This window comes from Sparus aurata, chromosome 7 (assembly GCF_900880675.1).
Source record: "Sparus aurata chromosome 7, fSpaAur1.1, whole genome shotgun sequence".
Lineage (NCBI taxonomy): Eukaryota > Metazoa > Chordata > Actinopteri > Spariformes > Sparidae > Sparus > Sparus aurata.
Genome location: NC_044193.1, coordinates 29,503,876 through 29,530,386, shown reverse-complemented (window position 1 = coordinate 29,530,386; position 26,511 = coordinate 29,503,876). Strand labels below are relative to the sequence as shown.

At 40.8% G+C, this 26,511-nt stretch overlaps 1 protein-coding gene across 3 annotated transcripts in view; it reads left to right on the top strand.

Annotated features, from left to right (window-relative positions):
* klhdc8b (kelch domain containing 8B) overlaps positions 1 to 26,511 on the top strand; it is a 221,182-nt gene that overhangs the window by 122,793 nt on the left and 71,878 nt on the right. The gene's annotated exons all lie outside the window — the stretch shown is intronic.

The following is a 26,511-nucleotide window of genomic DNA, read 5'->3' as shown; positions in this document are numbered from 1 at the left end:
CATAAATTCTTTGCGAAACTTTTGTTTTCATCTCGATTTTTGGAATGACTGCTGCTGTACACTTGAATACTCATGAATACACACATGCAGCAAAACAAAATGACTTCCTGTAAAGTTGACTGAAAGTTTGCTTTAGAAAGAGAGTAGCACCCATAGACAATAAGGTGCCAAAAAGACCCAAATGTGACAAAATGCAGATTTAGTAAAGAGTCGTCATGTTTACTCAATAATGTACCATACTACTAGCATAGACATATTATTACTGAAAGGCAAAATGTTGCTTATGAATGAGAAGGAACAGCGATGTTTAATTTGAGTTTATTATCATTTTTAACTTCTCTTTCAAGATGAAAAGTGAATCAACAACGAATCACTCATTTTACCTAAAAAAAAAGTATGGAGCAATTAATGCAGTAAAGCAAATTCACAAAACGTAACCTTATTTCTACCCTTTATCTTTAACTTTTCTTTCTTTGGGTCTTTTAACAAAGATACTCTGACTGCCTCAGCCTCTGTGCTGGAGTCTAATGGTACATTTTGACCAATTGCCAAGGAGGGTTGTCATTTCCAAACTTCCCATTAATTTTTCATCCGATGTATGAATTGTGCGAGCAGTGTGGCAGGTTCCGGTAAGTGGCACTTCACATTCACTGCGCCACATTTGCATAATGTAAAGGTCCAGTCTAATTAATGCATATCAAGGGGGGACAGAAAAATGACTTATGACTCAAGACGCTTTCAAACTTTTTAGTTCAAAAGTTATAAGCACGATGTGAAGTTTTGATTGTGAAATTTATTTTATTAATAGTTTTATTTGACAGCTTTTAGAAATGAATGTAACACTTCAAGAGCTGCTCAATCTGATGCTGGAGGAGCCTCGCTTTTCTGTGTAGCTAACACATTTCTCTGTTCTTGGTGGGTTTCTCTGCATTTGGGGCTCCGTCGAAGCTCCTGTGGTTTGCAAGAATCCCAGCCATCTGTCTAGTTATGCTCCGCTGTACTGGAGGACTTGTGTTACTAAAGGGAAATCCTCCGCGGAACATTAGCTAACGATCCCATCAAAACCTCCATTACCATTGAGTTTACCAGAGATAGCACACTGTGGAGTGCAGCAAAGGGGCATGCAACACTGACACAATGGAGTAACACAGGGTGCTGGTGTCAGCTTACAAGCACAAAATAAGGACACAGAAGCAATTAGTAGAGGTACGTATTTCAGTTCATTTCCCAATAGATCTGCAAGTTTCCTGATGGCTCTTTGGGTGATAAAATGTTTAAACATCGTGTGATATATGTGGCCGCTGCATTAGGCCAGTTATTACTTTCAAGGTTGTAACGGGTTGAACACCCTGGATTGGTTGGTCTGGTCTAACAAAAGCTCTCACAGCCTTTTAAAGGCTCCAATCTGCCTGATCAGAGCAAGTTGCCCACTCCATAGACACACTTTCAGTACAGTTCTAGTACTTGTACTCAGCTTGCGTGTTACCATTTTGTGCAACGATAATACCTCTGCTCCCAACATGTTCTCACTCCCAACGATATGGCAGCTTGGACAGTGGCTTTAAGCTTCAACAGATGACAGTTTTCCATGTGAAGGGTTCTGTGATTAAGATAGCAAAAAAAAAATGTCCTACTTTGGGTTAAGTTGACCATGTTGCCATAAATTCAGTCACATCACTTACGCAACTTAGGTTACATAATTTATTTAGTTTAGTTTATTTGTTTATTATGACGTGGACAGTCTCCTTTATTAAGCTTTACAGTAAAAGGAGCAGCTTTACCCTTTATGGCTAATTTCTGGCTGTAGTCCCCAGTCGGTTGACACAATAGGCAATCTAGAATAACTAATATTACAAGGGGATGCAAGAGATAAAAAGAACGAACGTGAAAAATAAAAAAAAAGTTAAAAAATCAAACATTTAAATAGTTAAATTAAATTAAATTATGCAAATATACTTACACATATAAGATGCCTTACAAACAGTGTCAATAGTGTCATTGACCAGGCTGATGTGTTTGAGTAATAATAGGCTGCTACTCCATTATATCGCGCAGGCAAATATTGCACTTTCCACTCCACTCTATTTGTCTGACAGATTTAGTTACAGGTTTCTTTTCAGTTGAACATTTGTTTTCTCTTCCTGTCCAATGAAGAGACACTTTTCATTATACTCAGGTGGTGGTATCGCAGCGATTTATCGTTAAATCTTGGCAGATGAGACCAAAGCTATATGACGTTTAAAATGAACACTGTGCAGCCTACACGTGTCAGCGAGGGTCCAGTTATAACAATGATATCTTTCTCTATCCAGTCTATTGTTTTGCCAGGAAGAACATTGCAAACCATTTGAGTAATCCTCAGAGAAACATTCAGTCGGCTGTTTGTTTTGTGGTGGTGGGAGACGGGCTGTCGCAGCCTGTTTGTACCAGTGTTGACACACGCTGAATGACGGGTAATGATGTTGTTTTGTCACCGTGTTTGAACTGTGAGAAGCAAAGCCTGCTGCCGCGGCTCGCTGTGTCGCCGCCCTGTCATCAGCCAACCGTTGCTCATGCCACACAAACACAATCACCGCTGTCACATCAGCAGAATGGGATGGATCAGAGAAATTAGACAATGTATCTGTATCAGAGAGAGAGAGGAGGTGGGAGTGATCGTGACTGATGGTGTGTGTGTCATCAAGAGTGAGAAAGGGAAACAGGAAGACAGATACAGCCGTAGACGTATGGAGTGTGTATGAGTGTGTGTGTCACTGCGTAGCCTGTGCTGTGCGTCCCCATGCTGTCACTTAAGGTTTATGTCAGCGAGCATGTGTTTGACATACAAGGACGAGCCTGCACAACGTCACAGCTTGCTTGTCTCTCTATCTCATCATCATAATCATCATCACACACACACTTTGTGTCTCATGACAGGCATGCATCCACACAATCTCTCACTTGCATGCCGAGCTTCACTCACACACACACACCTCTAAATCTGTGACCGTTTCACAGCCTCTTCAGGTGAGTATCCCATTAAGTGTAGAGGGTAATTTTGCTTGGCCAGGTACCTGTTTGCGTTGACTGTGTGGTAAATTAACCACCATTAAAGCCAAGTTTGAGTGCATCCACCAGCAGGTAAAAAGGCTTTTAGCATTTTTGAAACAGCATCTCCCTCAACACACTGGCTTAGAAAACTAAAATCACAAACAAACCTTTGGCAGCTACAATGCGCCCACTGCAAAGTATTACAATCACATATTCTCATTCTCTGTGTAGCTTTGGACAGAAACCTGTCCTCATTCTGTTGCTGAATACAAAGGTAGAATATATTATGCTCCGCTCTGTAAAAGCCTCACAAATTAAAACAGCAGTTAACAAACAGAGGCACTCATTACAGCTGCTCCCAATCATTTCAACAGTGGCTTTACGGGAAATCTGATTAGTGCAGCGTGCAGAGGTACTAGAGACTGTGGAGAGACAGCAGCTGTGCTGAATGATATCCATCCAAGTGGAAAGGCACTTTAAGGTACTAATAATGGCAAGAAAATCTGATGCAAGAATGTGATTAGACAGTTTGTAAAGAGGGAGGCAGCATCAGACGTTTCAGTTGTAACAGCAGGAACATGAATTTCAGTCAGACTTAAGTCGGGATGTGTAGCAGCAGCAAGTACAAGGAAATGTTCTGTACAAAAAGGAACACTCCCAGCGACAATGGACTTGATGAATGCCACCTGCTCACTGGTAGCTGCAGGTTTATGAGATTTGAACGTTTGATCATAATCAACACACAGGAAATGGCTAATCAAAGCCACCTGATGCTTTTCATCATGGACAAGTTTTCATCCATTATCAAAAGTACAAAAAAAGTACTTTTCTAAAAATGATAAAACATTGTAGGTATAATGTAAGCACAGCACTGTGGCAGAATTAAAGACAAAGTTTATAACGCAGCTCTGTAAGTTTGCATTCCAAAATCCTGATTCTGATTAGACAAAAATAAAAAAAGTACTCTCTTTTATATTGAGTTCACTGATATGAAAGGCCTGAAATAGGAACGGCTTGGCGAAAAGGGATCACTGGCTGGGTTGACGGTTAACTGCTGTACCTGGTTAACAGAAAGACAAAAAAGGAATTGCAATATTGTAACTCCAAATGCTTTAAAATGTTCTTGGGTTAACTAGCTCTAAATTGTGTTTTAGGATTTTAAATCAATGAAGAATGATCCAGAAGGGAATAAAAGTCAGAATAGCTGTCTCCAGTTTGGACCCTCCAGCTTTCTGTCGCCTCAAACATCCACACTGTCAAAATGGATTTGCTGTTGCTAATAGCCAAAATAACACACCAAAATTCTCTTGTCATGATTTAAAATGGGCTCAATTGCCTTGTTTACTCACCTTTAAAGCCTTTAATTCAAACTCAAAATAAAGAAAATTAAACTCACTCCTTCAACCGACGGTTTGGTCGAAAAGAAACTCCTCAATTCACAGAGTAAAATGTGGGAAGCCCACTGCTGATGCTTGGCATTCTCCCCGCCCTGCCACTTCATGCCTCTCTCGTCCCCGCTGCCGTCACTTCTCATCCCTGGTGTTATAGACCTGGTCAGAGCCGCTGTAAATCACCTCCTTACTGTATTCACTGTCTTCAGATTGACTTTCATCAGTCTCCGAGGCTGTGTTCAGCCCCCCTCTGGTGTCCAGCCATGTTCACTGGTAGACAGCTGAGCTAGGTCAAGCTAAGACCTGTTGACTTACAGTTAAACTGAGATTTTATTAGTATGCTTATTTACCAAGGGAGGCCTGACTGAGCACTGGTCCTCTTTTACTACAAGATCCTGTAAACTTCTTGCACTGTTGGTGATAGGGATGGGAATCGAGAACCAGTTCTTCTTCAGAACTGGTGCCCAGTGAGTCGATTCCGCTTATCGGTTCCGCTCGTTGCAAATGAGTCATGTCGTCACACATGCGCTGCATTGCTTTGGTTCAGAGTGCAGCAAACATGGCGTTGAGTCAGAAGCGCTCTAAAGTTTGGTTATATTTTACGCAAAAAGACGAAAAAATATGGTCACTTGCAACACTTGTAAAGTTTCTATTTCACCAAAGGGGGGAACTACCTCCAATATGCAGAAACATTTGGCCACACAGCAATTCATTCATCGTGTTGATAGACTACTACTTAGCAATGCAAGTGAGACAAGCAGGAGCAGAGCTAACAGGACGCCATCTGTTATTAATGCCGAAGGTAACTTTAAACTCTCCAGACAGACCGGGCTCTGTCTACTTAATTAATGTGAGCGGCATTTCATTGTGTAAACTTTTACTACACGAATAATCTCCATTGTCATTGTCCGTCAAATTTAGATGATGTTGACGGCCGGAGTCTGGCTGGCTCAGAGGCTGCAGCAGCTCTTGTGCACCCCTAGCTACTCCATTCACAGAGTTTAGATTCTCTGCCCAAGCCCGGCCCGAACCTCGAGCTTGTTTGTGTTTGTGTCGCTGCGCGGGGTACAGGCGAGTTGACCTCGTGCTGAAAACGTGACTTGTGGCATACGTGACATCACTCCCTGAGACGCAAGAAGAAAGCGAAGATATATATTTTTACTAGAGAAAATGACAAAAATAATAGTAACGCACGGTGACTTGAATAAGTAACTTCAATCTGATCACTGTTTTGGAAATATTAATGTGTTAGATTACTCGTTACTGAAAAAAGTGGTCAGATTAGAGTAACGCGTTAATGGCATCACTGATTGTATAGCTGAAGTGCAACATGGAGCTTGAAGATGTAAAGAAAAAAATAAAAACAAAAAAATTAACTTTGAGCAAGTTTGGAGGAAAGTTTGAGGTATGGAATCATTTTAAACAAGTTGTGGGCAGTAACAACAACTCATAATTACAGTTAATGTGTCGGGCTGGCCGGGCTCGGACACAAAGTGCAATGTGCAAACAAACAAATTCATACTTATTCCCTCACCCAATGAGAATTGATAAGTGAATCGATAAGGAATGGGATCAGTAAGCAATATCGATAATGGAATCAGAATCGTTAAATTCTCATCAATTCCCATCCCTAGTTGGTGACCAAGCAGCAGTGGTGGACAGTAACGGAGTAAATTTACTTGAGTACTGTACTTAAGTACATATCCAGAGGATTTGTACTTTACTTGAGTATTAGATTTCTTTGGTACTTATTACTCTTACTTGAATACATTTCCAAGACAAATATTTTTACTTTTACTCGAGTTAATTCCTAGGAAGGCTGAAAAGTACTCGTTACTTTCAGGTCTGCTCTTTTTTTTTTTTTTTTTATCTAAAATACTATTGGACACAAGCTGTGTTTGTCAAAGAAGTACCCATCACAGTGCACGCTCTCCACTGGGATCTACGTAAAAGTGGAAATACGTCATCCCTCCCCATAAGGATACCACCAAAGTAGCCACGCTCTCGACTGTGATTGTCAACACAAAACCGCGAAAATGGCTGCATCAGGAGAAGAAAGACAATCCGCAGAGTCTCAGTCTGATTCTGATAATGATCCGGAGCAGGAACTTTCAGAAAATCCTTGGCCTTATCTGGACTCCATGTTTGAGTTTGACAGAGTAAAAAACGTGGACACAGACAAACAGACATATATTTTCAAATGTTTATTGTGTTTGCCGAAGAAAAACTACCTCTGCTTTCAACAACTCCACGTCCAACTTAAAGAAACACGTTGACGTAAGTTAACCAGACTTTCACCATGTTATTTTCCCTTTGTCTCGGTCAATGTCACAGAATGTGAGTGTGTGTTGATCACAAAAGCTACATTTTGTAGGAAGTGGCGCTGTGTGTGTGTGTGTGTGCGCGCGCGCGTGTGTGTGTGTGTTGTTGTTTTAATTCATTCATTGAGTTTGTCTTGCTGAAAGCAGTATTGTTGTAAAGGTAGATTAATCCATGCAGAGCATTTGTAGTTCAAATATGATGGACAGTACATACAGTGTCAATGTTTTTCCTCTCTGGTGTTAACGTCTTTCCATACTACACACGGACAGACACAGGAAGACAGACATGGGGACATGGGGACATGGGGAGACAAGACAGACATGGGGAGACAGAGTCTGTTGTGCTCCTATATTGTACTGGTACATGTCCTTCCTGTAAAGTCAAGTGACTTCAACATTGAGTTATTGAAAGCAGAGATGTAGTTTTTTGTAAAGCGGTGATTCTCAACCAGTGGTCTGGGGACAACATTGGTCTTTGAAGGGGTTCCAGTTCCCAACTTAGCTAAATGATAGAGAGTTAGTTGGACGGTGCAGGTTCATTTGGTTACAGTTTTAATGATTGTTAATAAACATCTGCATCTGCAACATCTGCTGTCCTCCTGTGATCCCATTCATTTGATTTGTTTTTATAGGTGTTTCTTCAGGCTTTATATAACATTGTGGTTCTAAAAGCAAGCACATCAGTGCAGGTGGTTTCAAAGAGTTAATTCTCAGAAACAAGAGTTAAAAGGTCCTTAAATTCATTTAGAAAAAATTATAGTAATTAATTGATGTGAAAAATAAGAAATGTACTCTTACTTAAAGTAAATTTAAAAGCATGTACTTTTGGATACTTAAGTACCTTTAAAAGCAAGTACTTTTTTACTCTTACTCGAGTAACATGTCGACTGAGCTACTTTTACTTGTAACAGAGTAAATTTTGACCAGTAGTATTTGTACTCTTACTCAAGTACTGGGGTCGAGTACTCTGTCCATCTCTGCCAAGCAGCCCCTCAGGTGCTTGGTGCCTTGCAGAGGGTGTTATTTGTGGTATCTCTTGGAGGAGGAGAAACTTCTCTGTTTTCATAGCTTCACCTTTCACAACATGCAAAGGAATATGTACATTGCTCACATGTTAAAATACGTGAGACTACAGCTGATTTGTCTTCCTTGTCCGGTCACCTCAGCACAAAGCGAACTGAATGTACATGTACAGTCCGTGCAGTGAAGTAAATCAGGATGAAGATGAGCAAAATGAATGCTGTGTTTATCTGCAGAGAGGAGTGGCTGCCAGATATCAATATCAACCAATTCTCCCCTGACGACAAGCACTTTATCACTTGACAGCTGGGATCAATGGCTGCTGATGATGCTTCATTGTGTATTTAAAGCGGGTTCAAAATCAATGAGAATGAAGCTTATGTAGTTTGCTTAAAGTAGGTATAAGACAAGGTTTTCTCACAGCATTGCAGTTTAGTTTAGAAACAAGTATAGGTCGTGGCATTCATAGTGCTCGAGCCATCCTGACTATTTTCCTCTACTTGTCAAACAGCCTTTGTTTTATCCAGGCTTTATCCAGTCCCATTCTGCCTCTGTCTGCAAGAAAGGTCAACTAACTGACTACATGCTGTTCCACTTAACTTCTGTGTTTGACACTATTTCGGTAGTAATCATAACATGCATGTCAAAATGAAAACTGAAATCTTTTTTTTTTTTTTTCAGTTAAAAAACATATTATGACAGATCCCTCATGCCTGCTCCTGCTCTCACAAACAAACACAATACTTCAGAGGCCATTCATGTTAGAGATGCACTGATCAGGATTTTTGGGGCCGATCACCGATCACCGAAAGCAGTATCTGCCGATCCCGATATTGCCGATCACCGATCACAGCGTCAAATCCATAAATTCTTCTATATTGTTGTCTTGTGTAACTTTCATATATTTAATTAATGATTCTTCTTACACAACATTGACATTGTATTATTAAGTATAAAAATTAGGAGATGAGAAAGTATCATGAATTGACCACTGTTTTATTGCAGGCTGAGGCAATGTGCAGTATTTCACACTCTAGAGACTCTCAGAGAGACAACTTGGACTCAGCTTACAGAGAGTAACTGTAGCTTACTAGTGGGAATGCAGTCAGGGTGGGAATTTTGTCATTTTAGGGGCAAGTCCATTTGGTCTTCACTTTTTTTTTCAGGGGCACCAAGGCCACATGACAGGGCACAAAGGCCACTGAGTAAAATATGTTGATTTACCTTTCAGACTAATACCATAACATCCTAATTTATAATAAACATGGATTGTGTATTAAAAAATGTTTCAATACCAAAATCCAACCAAAAATTAAAGTTACATTAGAAAGTACTTTTTGTTAAGTAGGGTTAGGGTGAGGTGGTTTTTGTGACACCTCACTGAATATTAGTGTTATTGAATATTTCTCCCAATAGAAATTCCCCAAAATTATGGCAAAGCACATTTTTTCCAAACAAAAAATTGTAGAATAACCAGCAGGAGACCACTGATGTGTGGAATGATTTTGGTGACACTACACTCTGAATAATAGTGAAGTTATTGAATATTTTTTGTAGTTTCTCTTTTCGGTGTTGCACTTTGTAGACGGTCCCTGCGCCCTCGTCTCACAGCTGGCTGACCATACAGACCAGAGTTAATGTCCAGACGCTCGTTTTGATGAAAATACGGTTGTAGCTCGTTGTCTATCGTAGTACGGTAGGAAAGAGCCGTCGTTTGTGTTTTAACAAGGTTTCACTTATGAGTTATTGATCCAGTAAGTTCGAATCTGTGAATATATTTCCAACTTTACCGGACTAAATCCTACCACATAAGTTAGTTACGTATCATGTCAAACCGGCTGCGCGCTCGCTCGCTGTGCTGTAAGTTTCTTCTTCTGTTTTGAGACGCTGCTGCAGTATGAGAGGCTTTTACGTGAGATCATCGTGATGATGAGACTCCACCTGCACGAACCGCGAACTCACTGAAGTTACTGTGAGTGACTACTGTGCACTCAGGTGGCTGTTATTCAGGGAAGTCTTTTTTCACGGGGCATCAAGGCCAAAGTGCGGGGCAACGGCGGCCATGAAATTCCCTCCCTGCCTGCAGTTAATGCCCTGTCTTTATACTTAAACGTCATCTGATCGGCCTGATGTGATCTATTTTGAGAACTCCGATCAAAACCGATAGGGGCATTATCGGCCGATTGCGATAGGTTGCCGATCGATTGGTGCATATCTAATTCATGTCCATTTGGATTTTTCTCTTTTCCAGAAATGTGACCAGTTTGTAAGCAGTTATGTTAGGCTCTGGCTTCTGTCACACACAGGCCATTCAAACTAGCAAGCTAAAGTAAGCTATAGGTCGAAGCAACAGAACAGCTAGGTCGAGAACAGATACTGTATGACTCACTTATAGTATTTTAGAGATCAATGCAGACTGATTTACTGCTGTCAAAAATCTGATGGGTTGTAATAAAAACAGATGTTGTTCGTCGAAGACACAATGTCTGCCAGAATACCAACAAGGATTTCACAAAAAACTTTGTATCAAGACATATCAGTGCACGCCTCTGTTAGCTCTGTGACTCTCATAATAATGTCTTTTTAGCGAGTCCCATACCAACAACTTGCATTGCTTCGCTTTCTCCTCACTGACCATATTTATACTGCAGCCATTTTCCTCTGACATTATTGTAGAAATGTCAGTGAGGTACGTAGCCCATGACACATACAAATGTGAACGAATGGTTCGCAGAAACAATAACTGCCAACATTTTACCTTGATGACAGACCACACAGACACGACACCAAACTGTCAATGAAATGCTTGCTTTGGTTGTTGCGCCACAATAGAAATAGGGACCTTAGTGTGAACCGGTTCTTGCATTTGATGCCATTCGAGAAGAAGAGAAGAAGGTTGTCAAGGTGAATTAGCAACCCAAAGATAGAAACAAAGGAGAGGATCATAAATAGAATTACATGAAAGAAGGATCTAGGAAAGTGGAAAATCCATTTCACAGGGCCTTTGAAGTTCTATAGCATCAGAAATCCAACTTGAGTGAGTTAAATATAAGTTGCCACTTATGAACAGATCAGAAATGAAACTGCAGAATCATTACATGCTTGTATCTTAAATATTTTAAAAATCGCAGCCAGTCGGTGCCATTTTCCAGTTGGATGCTGTGATTTGAAGTGGGAGGTAATGCAGGAGGTAATGGAGCATTAAAAATATACTGGAGGGGCGGTCTTAAATCGTCCCTAAACCGGTACACTGTGTGTGTCCTTCAGGAGATGCTAAAACCTAAAGCGGCCTACAGTGCTGTGAGTGGATATGATTGTGGCCCAGTTGGAGAGAGAGAACCTTGGCTTCATTAATTCTCCTCTGTGCCTGTTCGGCTGCGCAGGATACCAGCTTAACAATGGACCAAATGCCAAAACACTGTCTCGGGAATTCACTTCAGACGGACAGGAAACACTGCTTTTATGCTTTAAATCAAGCAATTACAAAACTACAAGCGCAGATCTTTCATGGGCATTCCAGTCCCTGTCTTTTTGTCAGGAGCAATAATTAACACAGCCTTTCCCTGCTAGGACTCTTTAAATCTTATCTAACCTGATGTGATCTCTAATCAGTCACCCGCTGAACTACGAATCGAATTTTTTACTGGGCTTCAAATCAAAAGCTAATTTCCTGAGCGCCTGCTTTCCACCAGTGAAGTGTAACGAGGACATGGACTCACTGCTGCCAGGTCCCCACATAACAAGAGTTGTAAAAAAAAAGGAAAGAACCTAAATTTGCCCCTGAACCACAGTCAGATACTGTAATTATGATTTTGAGTCCTGGCCTTGGTGGCGTTATGACAATTTTAGGAGTGCAGCAGGTGCAATGCTGTCGTATGAATCATCTTTTTCAAGATTGCCCTGAAATGTCAGTAGCAATGGATAGGAAAAGGTTCAGTGCTGCAGGATTGGAAGAAAAGAGAGTGCATGGCAGAAGAGAAGGAAATGGAAAGGTCAGGAAGAAGCAGCTTCCTGTTAGTTGATTAGTCCCCTCCTGAGAGGACTGAACTTCTAACTTTAAAGTTGTTTGTGTGAAACTCTTGTTGCTCTGAACGCTCTGCACTCCCTCGTGGTGCTCTCGAGAAAGGCACTTGACTGCTAATTACTGTGGTTCCCAGTAGTCAGCAGCTCTAAATGTAAAATTTAATATTTATTAAATTAAGACTACATTGTGTAACTTTTGCTGAACAGCCCCTGCTAATTGCTGAAATTAAGTATTTAACAGTGCGCTTTATGCAGCAGAACTTGACTTTGCTAGCTACACTGTACTGTAGCGATCGGCACCTTTGACACAAGCCCCCGTGTCACACACACAACTCACAGGGGAAGAGGATCAGTGTGTCCTGAGAGTGTCCGAGTGTCCATCATCTAGGTTCCAACCCCTGGCTTCAAGCCAAAAAAGTGTGTGAATCAGCTTGTACAGCCTCACTGCTTGGACTCTTCTCCAGCTCCTTTATACTCTGTGTTCGAGCGCCCAGCACCCAGGACAACTATCCCCTAGAGCTGACAGCAGCACACTGGCTGGCTACAGAAAGTCACTCCAGGGCTACTGGAGAGTTTCCAAGCTTGTCTGTTAATGCAAGAGGCATCACTTTGAGTTATCTATATAAGTATTTTTGTTTTGTGTTTTTGAACTCACGGTCCGATTATCAAGCCACAAACTGAGTGCTATTTCCCTTTCACATGTCACATTGTATCGCCACCGCAATTTCAGAGCCACTTTTTGCCACTTGGGGCAGGCACAGAGTGGACAAACGTATTGACCTTGGGGAATTGAGTTGTGGTTCTGCTTTCACTGTGAGAGAGCCTGACGATGGCGTACCAAAAAATCTGACGAAACATCCTGAGTCAGCCACTGTGTAAGAGGAAGAGTATGATATGTCATCTGTCAAATTGCAAGAAAACATTCTACTTGTCATGGTTTTGGTTTTAGGTTTGTCATTCCCTGCTTTACTTTGTAGATTATATGCTCTTGTGTTACAACTTTTCACTTCCTGTCTTTGTTTGTCCTTTCCCCGCCCTTTTTCCTGCTCACCTGTGTTCCTCCATTCCTCTTTCCCCTCCACACCTGCCCTTTCACCCCCCTCATTAGTTTAGGATGTATCTAAGTCCAGTCATTAGTTCAGTCTTTGTTGGTTTGTCTCTTTACATTCTTTGTCTTCTGTGTGTCTGTTCCAAGCTCCTTGTCGGTCCTCTGTGTCCCTGCTTTGCTCTCCGCAGTCCTGGTTTTATTTTGATGAGTACTTTTTGGTACAGGTACCTATTAAATGTTATTATAAAAACCTTTCACACCCAATGTAACATTTACTGAAGGCATCCATTTGAATATGTATAAAAGGTCTGGATAACAAGTAGAGACCGCTTTTCATCTAGCAATGCAGGATTAAAAAGTAGAGGATAAAATTGCAGATGATAAATGTCACACATTCGCGAACACCTCAAAGAAAAAACACGTTTGCCTTTGTGTAGTGAAGAAAGAGACTAAGAAAACGTCCAGAGAGCCAAACATAATGACAAGAAAATGGAGACGTTAAAAATGAATCCGTATCAAAGGGGGAGAAAAACTGTCGACAAGAAACAATAATGCATAAAACAGTGGACCATATAAACGCCCTCCACATGCGGTGGTTAATCATACTGTGGTAAACACATCGGTAAAACTAAGAATCCCAGCCAGCACAAGGCTGCTTCTGTAGATCCTGTCTTCTATCTTAAACTAATGAGTATACTTTAAAAGGGACATGTTACAATGCAACACATTTAAAAGCAGCAAAGACATTCCTGTGTGTGTGTGTGTGTGTGAAAGTGAGAGAGAGAGAGAGAGAGAGAGAGAGAGAGAGAGTAAATACTGAGAGAAAATAAAAGTTAAATTATTGTACCAAACTTTATTTCCCCTTTCATTTGGTTTATTCATAAGGACTACGTCAGAACTGTTCAACTGTAAAATGGGTGTGCGGTGAATGTGTACATGAATGTGAGGGGATGTTTCTTTAACTCCCGCTGACATTAAAATTCATTAGATATTCTACCCAATAGTTGTCATTCAGCTATAGTTGCATGGGAAAGGTCATTTTTACCACCTACCTTCTTAAATACAACTTTATGACTTCTGCTCTTACATTTACATGAGCAATTAACCCGTGACACCAAAACTATGACCATGGCATTATGGTAATTTGTTCTATTAAGATGTTTGGAGTTAATGTAATTACAGTCAGGATTATGTTCAGTATCATTTTTTTTCCATAGTGACCTCAGTGTGAGCCTGGCTCTCAAACTGGGACAAACAGGTAACCCAAATTCTAACTTAAAGGGGCAGTTCACTACAGAATTAAAAGTACATATATTTCTTCCTACCTGTAGTGCTTTTTATCCGTCTAGATCGTTTCGGTGTGGATTGTCAAGTTTTGGAGGAATTGGCTGAAGAGATGTCCAGCTTCTCTCCAATTTAATGGAACTAGATGGCACCAAGCTTCTGATGTTTTAACATGCTGTGTGTCAGAATTTTAGTTTAAAACTTTCTAGTATTTACTCAAATGAACAACAGAATGTGAAGAAATAGGAGCTTGACATTATGTCAAAGACATCTTTGTATTGTGTTGCAGACATATCTACTGAACCTAGCATGCTAACCAGCTAGCCCTATGCCTGAAAACCTCTTTCTCCAAGTGGTCCAAAGCTCCTGCACCCCCTTGTAATCATGCTAGATGAATGGCTAACTAAGCTAACAAGCTAACAGTAGCTACACTCATGGTTGTATAAGTGGAATACAGTTAGCAGCAGTTAGAAGTTATATGTTGAATTCAACAGGTGGCCAGTTGTTAGTTCCATTATACTAACGACAAGGCAGAAATCTCTATGGCCAATATCTCCAAAAATCTTCAAATCACGCCAACGCAATTTAGATGCATAAATAGAACTGAAGGTAAGAGGGGAAATATGTGTTGATTTGGGGTGAGTTGTCCCTTTAAATTACTTTTGTTTGTATTTTTTTTAATTGTTACTTCTAAATAACATTGATATATAAAACATAGGCTAGCTCAGTCTGTTTTGTTGTGTTTGTAGAGGATGAGTTAGGGTCTGCTGCGCAGGTGTTGTGCTGCAAAAGAAAAAAAGGCTAACCAAAAAAGCCACGATGCTGAGTTCTGTCAGAAGAGGAGCTCTCACCTGGAGTGACTGCCACTCTGATCTTACAGGCTGTCACAGGAGGTGGTTGGGTGTGGATGGTGGGTGCACAAAGTCCAGGACATTGACTGGAGACAAGGGTCACCCTCAGTCTTTCATCTGAGTAATCTAGGCCAGCGATCCTCAATAGGCTGCATCCGGCCCACCGGCCTCCTGTTTGTGGCCCCCGAACTTTTATTCCTTCACCATGTGTTTTGGTTGGGTCAGCACGTGTGCACCGGGACTTGTCTCCATGCCAACGATACAGAGACAGCTGGGTCACTCACCGCTGCGAGCGCAACTTTTAACTTTCACTTTCGTTTTCGGAGCAGTTCGCGTATTCACATTTTGCCGGTGGTAAAAGATTGAAAATGGCGTGTTTCCAAGTAAATTGCTATTACTAAGTGAACAGTGAAAATCAACGACTCAGAGAAATAGGGACTTAAAATTTGCATTCATTCTCCCTCTGACAGGACAAGCCCCACATATTTGACAGTGCAGCGGTAACAAAGGCCAGACGTAATTTAACTAATTGTACCCCGTCTCATCATTATTTTCAAACACACAAAGATTGTAACGGACGGGGAGTTTCTCCTGGCAAACACCCTTTCACTCACGGTGCCAAAATGTTTATCATCCTTGTTAAAACTCAACACCATTTAATCAAAGAACAAATGACGTGATTTAACCCAAAACCATCTTACATATCATCTTATTCACAAACACATTCACAAACCATAATTACACCAACACCAACAGAATATCCAAGAGTCATTGCGCCACAGTCCACAAGGGGCGTTACAATATGCCAGGAGAAGCTGTGATAAGGATTTCCAATTTGAAACGGCATTATGAGACGAAGCATAGGAATTTTGAAGAGACATTTCCTCAAAATTCAGTGATAAGCACAACACAAATAAATGCACTGAAATCGTCATATCAGGCTGCAAGCAGGATGCTTGTCACATCTATGTCACAATGAAATAAAATAATGCATGACTGAAGTGATGGACAGAATGTTTGAAGGCAAACAAAAAGAGGAAATATTCAACTATGTATTTTAATTTATGTTAAAATGGAAATTACATTTTATTTTAGTTCGTATTTTGTTGTTTAGAATGAAAAGGACATTTTGTTTTGAATATTACAGTATTATTGCATGTGGCCTGACCGACCTCAATACATGGACCTTTGAGTCATTGAAAAAAATCTTTGTGGCCCTTTAAGATTTGTATTTGAGTACCCCTGATCTAGGCCATGAAAGGTTCAGACATTTTGGTAAATATGGTTGTTTTGGTTTAATAATGGTAATATTTTGCGCTACAGTTAACCAAGTTTTTCAATAAGACCACAGTCTTTCCCTAACTTAGACCAAGTGCTATGACTGTTTTATACAAACAATAAAAAAGTGCTTTTAGTTGCTATGGTTGGACACCGGGCCTTATTCTTGTGCAGCACAGATGGCAGTGAAGTGCACCCTGCTCAGTGCGTTGGGGATGTGTTAGACTCACTTCTGGTAATTTCGTGGCCAGGCTCGACGGCTGCAAATGTGTTGCCTTTGAAATCATGGTGTCATCATATACATACATCATCATATATTAAAGGTGGGCATTCCAGTGTCAGAGCAGTCAGGACCATGTCCGATCACAGTCACTGCTTTCACTCCCTTTAAACTCCGAGCTCTCCCCATCATGACTCGCTGACAGTCTGTGGAGAGTTTCCCTCAGAGGAGATATACTGTTGTCTGAGACCTTCACATATGAGCACACATGAATTTACATTACATTTTTAAGTGTTATGTTAACGTCTACGTCTATTGTCACTGTGTTTTATGTGTGTTCTAGTGGACAATTGTATCTGTCATCACAATCCGCACACTAACTTTATGCAGTTAAACACGATACCGCTATCAGTACAACTGAAATGCAGTCTTGTTTTTTTTTGCATGATGTGTTTTTTTCGCCTATTTGATTGAGTTCAGCTTGACAGTGAAACAGATGCATTTCTATTTTTATATCAAAACATATAAGTGAGCCCGGTGAAGATCCCAGGTGAAGAAAGAGACTTGAAAAACGGAACCAGATCAATCTCCATCGTGTTATGTTTAAAGAAACAAACGCTGACTGTCGGTAGGAGACGGTAACAACGATGTCACACATCAATGTCTGTGCCACTTGAACATAATATAGATATATGCAGATAATGGCCTTTTGCTGGAATGAATGATGCTGCTGTTTTCTTTCGGAGTGCAGCTACGTTAACTGAAATGCTTTCAGAACCGTTGTTACATCTTGGATTGATTGTGTCCCCCTGCAGAGTAAATGCAATGATGTGGTCAGTGTTGTCCCCAACAGTCGGTTACCAGCCTGGACTATTTTTGGACTTAGCTGATGCCTGACCTTCAGTATCCACCCACGCTTTTCCCTTTGATCACTTCCTAACAATGTCACCCTGGCAGCCAGTTTCAGTTGTGTGTGCTTGAGTGAGTGACTGTGAGTATGAGGAAGAGGTGTGACTGCTGTACACAATTTTCATAGGTTTGGGATTCTGACTGTATTAAGACAGCTGAATACATTTCACAAGTTCACCCAAAAATGTCATTTATTATCTACTGACTGTAGATAACAAACACTGTTTTGCTGTGAAGCTACAGAAAACCTCCCCTGACCTTCCATCATCATGGGGCTGAGGAGATAATGACTTAATTTTTTCATTTTTGTGTGAATGGTTCCATTAATGTTCTGAAAGCCTTAAGTCATGATTTATGAGTTTCATGCATCATTATAATGCAACTGTAACAGAACACTGTTCTTGTTTTGCTGCTCTCTTAATCTCTGCCTATATGATAAATCTGGTTTGGACCTGTTATCTGTATCAGAGGGAAGAGTTCAGTGACATCAGTTGTGAGATCCAGTGACATCCTGGTACTGACTGCTGTTTCTCTCCTGACTTTATACCATACTTAAAACATAAATTCTATATTTAGAAAATACTTCTGGCTTTTTGTCATGCCTGTGCTTAACACTGTGTGTGCACAGTTCATTTCCTGCCACTATTCAACCTGGTAAATCTAGCAAGTTAATGTAAGAAATATATATATAGTTTATAATCTGTGTTCTTCCTCAGTCCATGTCTGTCAGTCCACATGCTGCATGCAGACAATAGACTCAACACTTCAACTGTGGCTGCAGATCTGTGTTCTCAACACAGCCGACTGAAAGGAAACTGTTATCACCTCTGCTCTGGTTGAATCTCATCTCAGCGTGCTGAACCTCCTTCTTCTGAAAGCCAGTAAATACACTTTGATCCTCAATGTGGTCATCACATGGAGGTTTTGACGGCACTATTGATTGACCCTTAGCCTCACTTAAGAGGACATTGTGATGTTTCAGTATATACCTGTACTATTGACCCCTCTGTGTGAGAGTGTGTTAGACCAGCCATTGTGCATCACCCTGACTGTACGGGAAAGAAGATAGGTAAGATTGAGATGTCGATATAAACTGTTTTGTACGTCTGCAAGAAACTGTGAAAGAAAAAAAGGTCAAAAGAAAGAAGACAATGTGAGAAAGAAAGACAGAAATTAAGACAGACAAAAATAAAGACACAGACATGAAGAAAGAAAGAAAGAAAGAAAGAAAAGTCTGAAGAGTGGAATGTATTGTATTGACAAAGAAGGGAAGGAAGAAAGGAAGCAAAAGATAATGGAATGTAGGAAGGAACCAAGGATGGAAAAAAGGAAGGAAGGAGGCAAGGGTGGAAAAAGGGAAAGAAAGAAGCAAGACATGGAGGAGGGAAGGAAGAAGAGTTTTCTCCAAGAAAATAGAAAATTTAGGAAAAACTAAAATAAAAGCAGAAAGCAAGAAGAAAGAAAGACCACAGGGTTTGTCTCTCTGTGTCCATATGAAGTACATGGTGACTATAGCTTACTGCAGACAGGAAGTTGGTATTGATCCTGTATTGATGAGTGTTCATCAGGAACTGCACTCAGTGCCCTTTGAATGTCTCTGTGGGAGATCTTCCATCACAACAGCAGCAAGGACGGATATGTTGCATGTTTCCAGGGATGAAGAGTAACATTTTGCTCCCTAACTGCTGTAGAGGAGTAGACTTTGTGTGAACATCACATCCCAGATTCAGTACCTTTTTTTAGAGAAGAGCTACCTCAAAAATTTAATTTAACTATAAACGTTTGGATTTAAAGTCTAACTTTTATGTGTGGAACTTCATCACAGTTGCGGTGATGTGATTGAAGAAACTGCGGCTCTCCCTCTTGGAATGAATGTTGTAATTTGGGCTGAACTTCCCACTTCATGACACAATCCTGACCACTAGAAATTATATTCATATAGCCCCAATGATGTTTTCATCTAGATGACAATAAGCACACACAAACAGAGTATACATTTTTGTTTTGTTTACTTTATGAATATTTGACCAAAACTATTATATTTTTCAGACTTTAACCAGTGGGTTAACAGTTTACTCAGTTTATCTCCTAGGGGGAAGTTTTGTATTCCACATTTCTGGAGCATTGCAGCATTCTCCTCAACTACTGAAGTGGATGGAGACGTATCTTAAAATGTAAAAAACAACAGGAAAAAACTCCAAACAAGCATAAAAGTGCTCCATACAGCTCGTCTGACATGATGCAAGTCTCTGGAAGCCCCAAGATTCCAAATTGATTTGAGGAGACATTATTTCTGCCCCTTTAAAAAGCCAAAATCTTCACTGCTAGGCTGAATAGGGTGCACAAGCGTAAGATCTTTATCATCAAGGAACCTAATATTTCTGACTGACATACCCTGACTTTTTTAGTCCATAGTATGTGTCAAGGTAATGCAGTGACCAGAACAAATGTTGGTAATGAACATTTCTGCAAACCACAGATATGTGGAAACTTTACATTTCTTTGAGTTGCAACAGTTCAGTGTGTCTTGTGAAAATGCTGCTTCTTATCTAGTAAGTTTGAGGCAAAAACACCCCCCCCTCCAAAAAACACTTGGCTATGGTTTTTTTTTTTAAATGTTTGGCTTATGAAACCTGGTTTTGTTGCCACTAACGAGGCTGGATATCGTCCAGAGGTTTCACTCTTACAAATGCTGAAATGCAGTCTTGAACTGTAGTCAATGGCTTGGCTGTAACAACCATTATACCCCAACCCCCTTATAAGAATGTCCAGTAACAAAGATATCATGTGAACGTGATATGACACGATTTATAGAAATGTCAACATGTACACTATAACATGTATGAATGTGAATGTATCAGTTGCCAACTTTTAGTCCTGTCAAGTCCACCTTGATAGTATTGTATTCAACCTTCTTTCCTGGTAACCAACCATGTCTTTCAAACCCATTGATACTTTGGTAAGTGCAAGTCTCCAGACCCAGTCTCCATAGGCACAGAAGACTAGCTGTTTTGCACAAGTTGAGAAGTATTCCCTGTGATGAGTATTATGTGTAAAATCATTGCCCCTTTGACAAAGTGTTTAGTTCAGTCCATCGCTCTATCTTGATATCATTAAAACATAAAAAACTCTGCTGCAGCATTTCCTCCAAAATATATTTAGAAAAGCATTTTATTAGTGCAGAGATGAAAATGTAAAAGCTTGGCAATATCACTCCGTTTCTGTCTTTCTTCTTATTGACTTTGTTGTTGTCTTCTTCCTTGCTTAGCCTCCAGACTGAGCCTGGATTCAGGAAGCCTCCAGACACAGGAGCACTGGTCTGATCATTTATTTAACGGTCAGACTGTTATATAAGTGCTCTACTAACCTCACTAGAAGTCAGTGGTCAACAGGCTATTGGTACACGGATGTTTCAAAAGTAAGCAAAGTCCATAAAAAGAAAACCTATAATGTTTAGGACAAATTGAAGATGAATTCATACAGAGGAGAAGCTGTGTTATAATGTACTCCAACTGGTCCATTAAGAGTGTGAGCGGACGACCTAATTTAATATGAATCAAAGAGAAACTCTGCTGGGAACAAATGTACTTTTTTCTTTTTTTTTAATGGTGCTTTATTTCAGCTTCACATTCAGCCTTATCTGAGCGCTCTGCCCGGAGGAGACGGAGAAGCCAAATGTGACAATTATAAGAAAAAAAAAAAAAAAAAACTGACTGAAGGGCTGAAAATTAATTATGAGAGATCATTATTCAATTTCACACATTTATTGAGGTGTCTCTTTTCATACGTTTAACTGTTTCTTCCCTTTTTCTCGCAGTGGAAGAACAACATTTTTAAGCAAGAACTTGGCTCCAGGCACCGTCTTAGTCTTACTTTTCAAAGCACAAAATACAGTTAAATCGGTGTAATTATGCTATGATGATTGGTGGCTGGAAGAAACATTAAAAGTGACACTCGATTGGCATGTAGCAATTCTTAATGTTCCGCCATTCTTCGCTTTCTCTGCTGTTGGAGGGGGAGGGGGGGCAAATGGATGAGTAATGTTGAAAGGGCTGAGAGGGAAGGATAAAAGGATAAAATGATTGGCAAGAAAGAAAAGAGGGCGAGAAAGGATGGATGGAGGAGTCATGGAGAAAAAAAATTATGAAAGCAAAGTGAAAGTAGCTCCAAAAAAAAAAGGGAAATAATGTTGAGGGATAGGCAGCGAGAATATCAGAGACACAGCGAGTGATGAAAGATGTTGAGCTGCAGACAAATCAAAGCTGCAGACTGAGTTTTTACATCAGAGTTATGAAAGAGAGGGACAAACACATGAAGCATGACTCATGTGTAATAAGTCCTTGCTGTCGCTGGCACATCTTACAGATTTGTTTCTAATGATTAGTGTGTTCAGCACTGAGCGTTGTGTGCACATTTTGTCCAGAAGGCTTTTCATTTTATCACATAGCTTCAGGTGGTGACTCAGTGGTCTGCCTTTGAGCGGTGGCGCTTTTTTGTTCGCCAAGCACCAAACTGCCAAACAGCCACCCCATAATAGCCACCTGTAGGTTACGCCGTGGTTGCCATGGAGTCTCCAGGGGTGACGAGCAAAGAATAGACCACGGTTTCCTTAATTAGAGGAGATTGCGCATGATTAGACCCGAGGCTGGGCCAAGAGATGAGAGCACACGTGCGCAAACACACAGTACCAGTGAGGTGCTGCAGGTCGCAGGTAACAGTGTGGGTGGACAGTGAGTGTCAAGCACCTGCAGTCAGCCAAATAACAGCCAGGGTTTGTAGATATTTATCATCATGTCATACTGTCAAACACTACTGTGTTTCTAGGTGTGTACAAAGTGGTAAGCATGTTAACCTTTTCAAAGGGATTGGCTTCGTAAATGTGGGGTTGCAATGAAGGCAGCCAAAAGAAAGAAAAAAAAAATATTTATATATGTTTATGTCAGTCTAGTAAATGACATGGTAAGGTAGTAAGGAAAGAATCGTAGAGTAACAACAAATGAGAAACTGACTGACCTGTATCAATTAGGCCCAGTGTGATTGGCCCTCTTTGATTCAATTCTGTCATTTCTTTACTAAATGCAGTTAGGAAGCATCTTCCTACAATACAAAAAATCACGAATGTTATCTTAAACTGAGTAAAGATATGGTTTGAAATTCAGGAAATTTCTGTAATGTGTCCCCTCTTTACTCCAAAGACCACTGTAGCCTCCTCTTTGATGGTCACTTATAGAAGCATAGCAGCTGCAAATAAAAACATACATTAAATTTTTTTCCCCCAAAAACAATGAACACAAAAGGTGAAGCTGCATTGCTTCAGCTCCGAGTAAAATCTTCTTCCTTCCTTGCCCTCTCCCTCTCTGGTAACCTCTACAATATGTGTCCTGTGAGGCGAAACCCAGGCCATAAAAATCCCTCGCAGTTCACTTGAGACAGTGGTGACATGTCACCCTAATGTCCAGTGGGCTAAGGGCCATTGCACATCGTCTTTTTATGTCATAGACTTTTTTAATCCGTCATCTGATTTAAAACATTACACACGGAAACCTTGCACACTGAGTCCAAAGTGTTGTTTCAATTCTTCAACAGAGAAAAAGAAAATCTTTGGTCCATCCAATCCTGAAAACAACCAGGTCTAGTGCAGGAAATGAAGTGATACCGAGTCTCTAGGGGTCTTAATATAGACAGTTGGATTGTTGCTGAGTCAGCAGTAAAGTCTGTACTAGACCGTCTTGGTGAGGAAGTACCTGAACTAAAAGGTGCAGCTATTCATTTACTAGTCGATGTGCTGTATGTTCCAGTCCTCACCCATGGTCACCAGCTTTGAGTAATGACAAAAAGAATGAGATCAGAGTCACAGACAGAGGAAATGGATTTCTTTCTCAGGGTGAGAAGCTCAGACAGTCCTGAGGAGACCTGCTGCTCCTTCATGCAGAGCGGAGTCAGGTGAGGCGGCCCGAGCCGCCTGCACAACCTGCAGCGTTTCTGTATTTGAATGTGTTGAAGATCGCTTTATCTTTATCAGAGCTGCATGGCCATGAGCTCTCTCAGCCTCTTGTCCTTTGACTTAGCCTAGTCATTCAATTTAGCCTATAGTTAAGCCGGTTTTACTCGTAGTGGTTGACTATGATGTATTGGCATTATGATAATTTGTTTTTATTTTTTTAGATTTTTTTCTGGCATAGACACCTTTATTAAGCAGTAGACGGATAGGAAATATGGGAGAGAGAGGGGGATGTGACATGCAGCAAATGACCTCTGGCCGGAATCGAACCGGGGTCGGCTGCGTTTATGGCATGCGCTCTAACCACTCGACCACCTGCGCGCCAAGGCATTATGATAATTTGTGCAATACCGTGGCCTTTTACCCCTCTGTGAACTGGGTACAATGTCACCTCATTTATAAGTGTTCATAGAAAAGTTAGTTGTGGTGATATGCAGACTTGGATTGGACAAGATGTGCTTTAGTATCACAGTAAGAGAAAGATTCAAATTTTCGGCCTTTTCCTTTGACCAATCCCTGTTTTCTGACACATGTATTTGAGTCTGCTGCATCTCATGATTTATTGCCTGATAGAAGTAGATAAAATAAGTTCCCCATAAAATGCAGTGATCAGCCCTCCTCTGGGCATGTAAATGCTTTTTCTACATTTAATCTCAGTGAAACAGGTTCTCATTTCATTGTGCATGAAATTGCTTATCATCCTGCGGTGACAAAGCAGCTTTGGGAAGAGTAAAAGCTCAAGTAAAAGCAATTTAGTCTGACAGACGTTTTGACTGTTATTTTTCTTTGTAGCTTTTTCACTTCATCCCACTCGTGAAATCCTTTGCTCTACTACAGTGTACAGATACGGACACACATGCACACTCATGCACATTGTTGATTGCTGTTTTATCTACTCTATTTCTCCCTCATTTCTATTTTTCAATGTTCACACACCTGCTCACATATAGGCCACACATACAGGAGTGGACAGGAATGACCGTCACTGAAAACTGATATCATGATATTCATACCTAAGGGCTGATCCATCCATCATTTCTGTTAAGCACAGAAGATAAAATGTTGTTGAAAGTTACTTGAAAACCATTAAAAAGTCATTTAGAGAAATAACTCATCTAGGCCATCCAGGATATAGCTAAGGTGCCGACATTACACACACACGCACACACACACACACGCACGCACGCACGCACGCACACACACACACACACACACACACATCATAAAGTCTCAGGAATCCCAGAGATCCTAAATGGATGTTAAATACACTGTTGACACACGGCTGAGCTTGTGCACCCACTTCAGATGGAGTGTGTGCCAACACTTTTAACTTAGAAGATTGAGTGAGAGTGAAGAAGAAGGCAAGAAACGGGGAACAAAAAGCAAGCTTTATTCTAAAAAAAAAAAATGCTCCATTAGTGCAAAAAAAAAGATCCAAACATAAAAAGCATGGCAAAAGACAAAGTCGTAACTAAGGAGTCAAACAAAGTGCAAAGAAAAAGCAAAGTTCAAATCAAAAGGAGGAGCAGGAAACCAGAACCGAAAACATACCACACGGGAGACTCGAGGTGACAACTGGAGGAACGACGGACCAAGACGGAGTAACACGGAACGAGACAGACAGACTGAGCAGCAGGGAACATCACGGAACGAACTGACAAACACATGAGGGAGAACAAAGACTACACACACACACACACACACACACACACACACACACACACACACACACACACACAGGGACGCTAACTAGAGGACCAGGAACAGGTGAGGTAAGAAGAGGATGCACAAGGGCCTGGTTTCAAACAGACACTGAGTTATAGCATCGTGGACTACAAAACTTAACAACTTTTTATCGGCATAAGGTGACTATTTTAATTTGTACTGTGCGGTGAACTTTTCCTTTAAGCTTTATCTAAACTTTTTTTCATTACTTACATTTGGACAGTATGATAACTATCACTGATATTACCTTTTGTACAAACCTGTTCTCTAAATTTTCTTACATGATGCCACATACACAGTTTTTACTCAGAATGGGTAAATATATTGTACATTATTTATTTATTTTTTATACCTCTGGCCTCTCCTTGCAGTTCTGAAATACTGTATTGATGTTCATGGTCCCCACACGAGGCTTAGTACCTGCTAATTACCAGACTTTTCCTCCAGCACCATCATAAGGTCAAAATCTCAATTTGTCCAATACTTTTTCTTGACAGTGACCTTTACAGCCTCACAGAGCCATTAACTCTCTTCATGCATTAGAACAGTGATCCAACCAAATGCCAATTAAAAGTCATTACAGGGGTCGCAGTGGTGAAAATACAAACAAGGCTAAATGAAAGGGAACGCTCAGTATAGAGCTCTCTGTTTATAGAAAAACTCATTACTGCACCACCCTTGCTTACGCTGTGGTTGGTGTGGGACGCGTGTGTGTTGTCCTCGGTCCCTGCTTCGTCCCACCTCTCCACATGCGTGCATTGCGTCATGTTTTAAGCGATGAAAGCGCCCATGCTGTGTCATATATTTTATGTACAACAGTTAAATTGGATTTACTCAGTCTTACCAGCAATCACACTCGTTGAGCTGCATCTCGAATGACAGATTTATTATTGCTTTATTCCTCACAGTTTAAGTCACAGCTCTGTGGATGTGTCATTTGTCTGGGTAACTTAGATGCTCACTCTCTCTCCCTCCTTGTCTCTCAGTTCCTCTCTCTTTCTCTTTCTCGCTCTCTCTCCCTTGCTTCCTTCCTTCCGCAGATTTAAATTGTCACAACTGTGAGGGCTGATGGGCCTATAATGTATAACACTGCCATTTCCTCTCCTCTCTTGATCCTCCCCTCTCTCCTCTCATATCCCCCCTCTCCCTCATTTTCCCGGCCCAGTGTTCCTGCCAGAGCACCATGTTTGCTTTCTAAGCACTCCTCCCCTCTCTTTTCCTTGCATCTCTATGTGTTTTAATGATGCTGCATTGGCCACAGATGCTTGGATGTGTCCTTGTGAAAAAGTAGTATGAGGGTCAGCTGGAAGTTTCTCCGACCTGAGCACAAACATTGAAAAATGACTCGATGACTGTAGATGGATAGCAGACATTAAGAAATGTTGGGATAAAAGGGCACCGCGATGCATC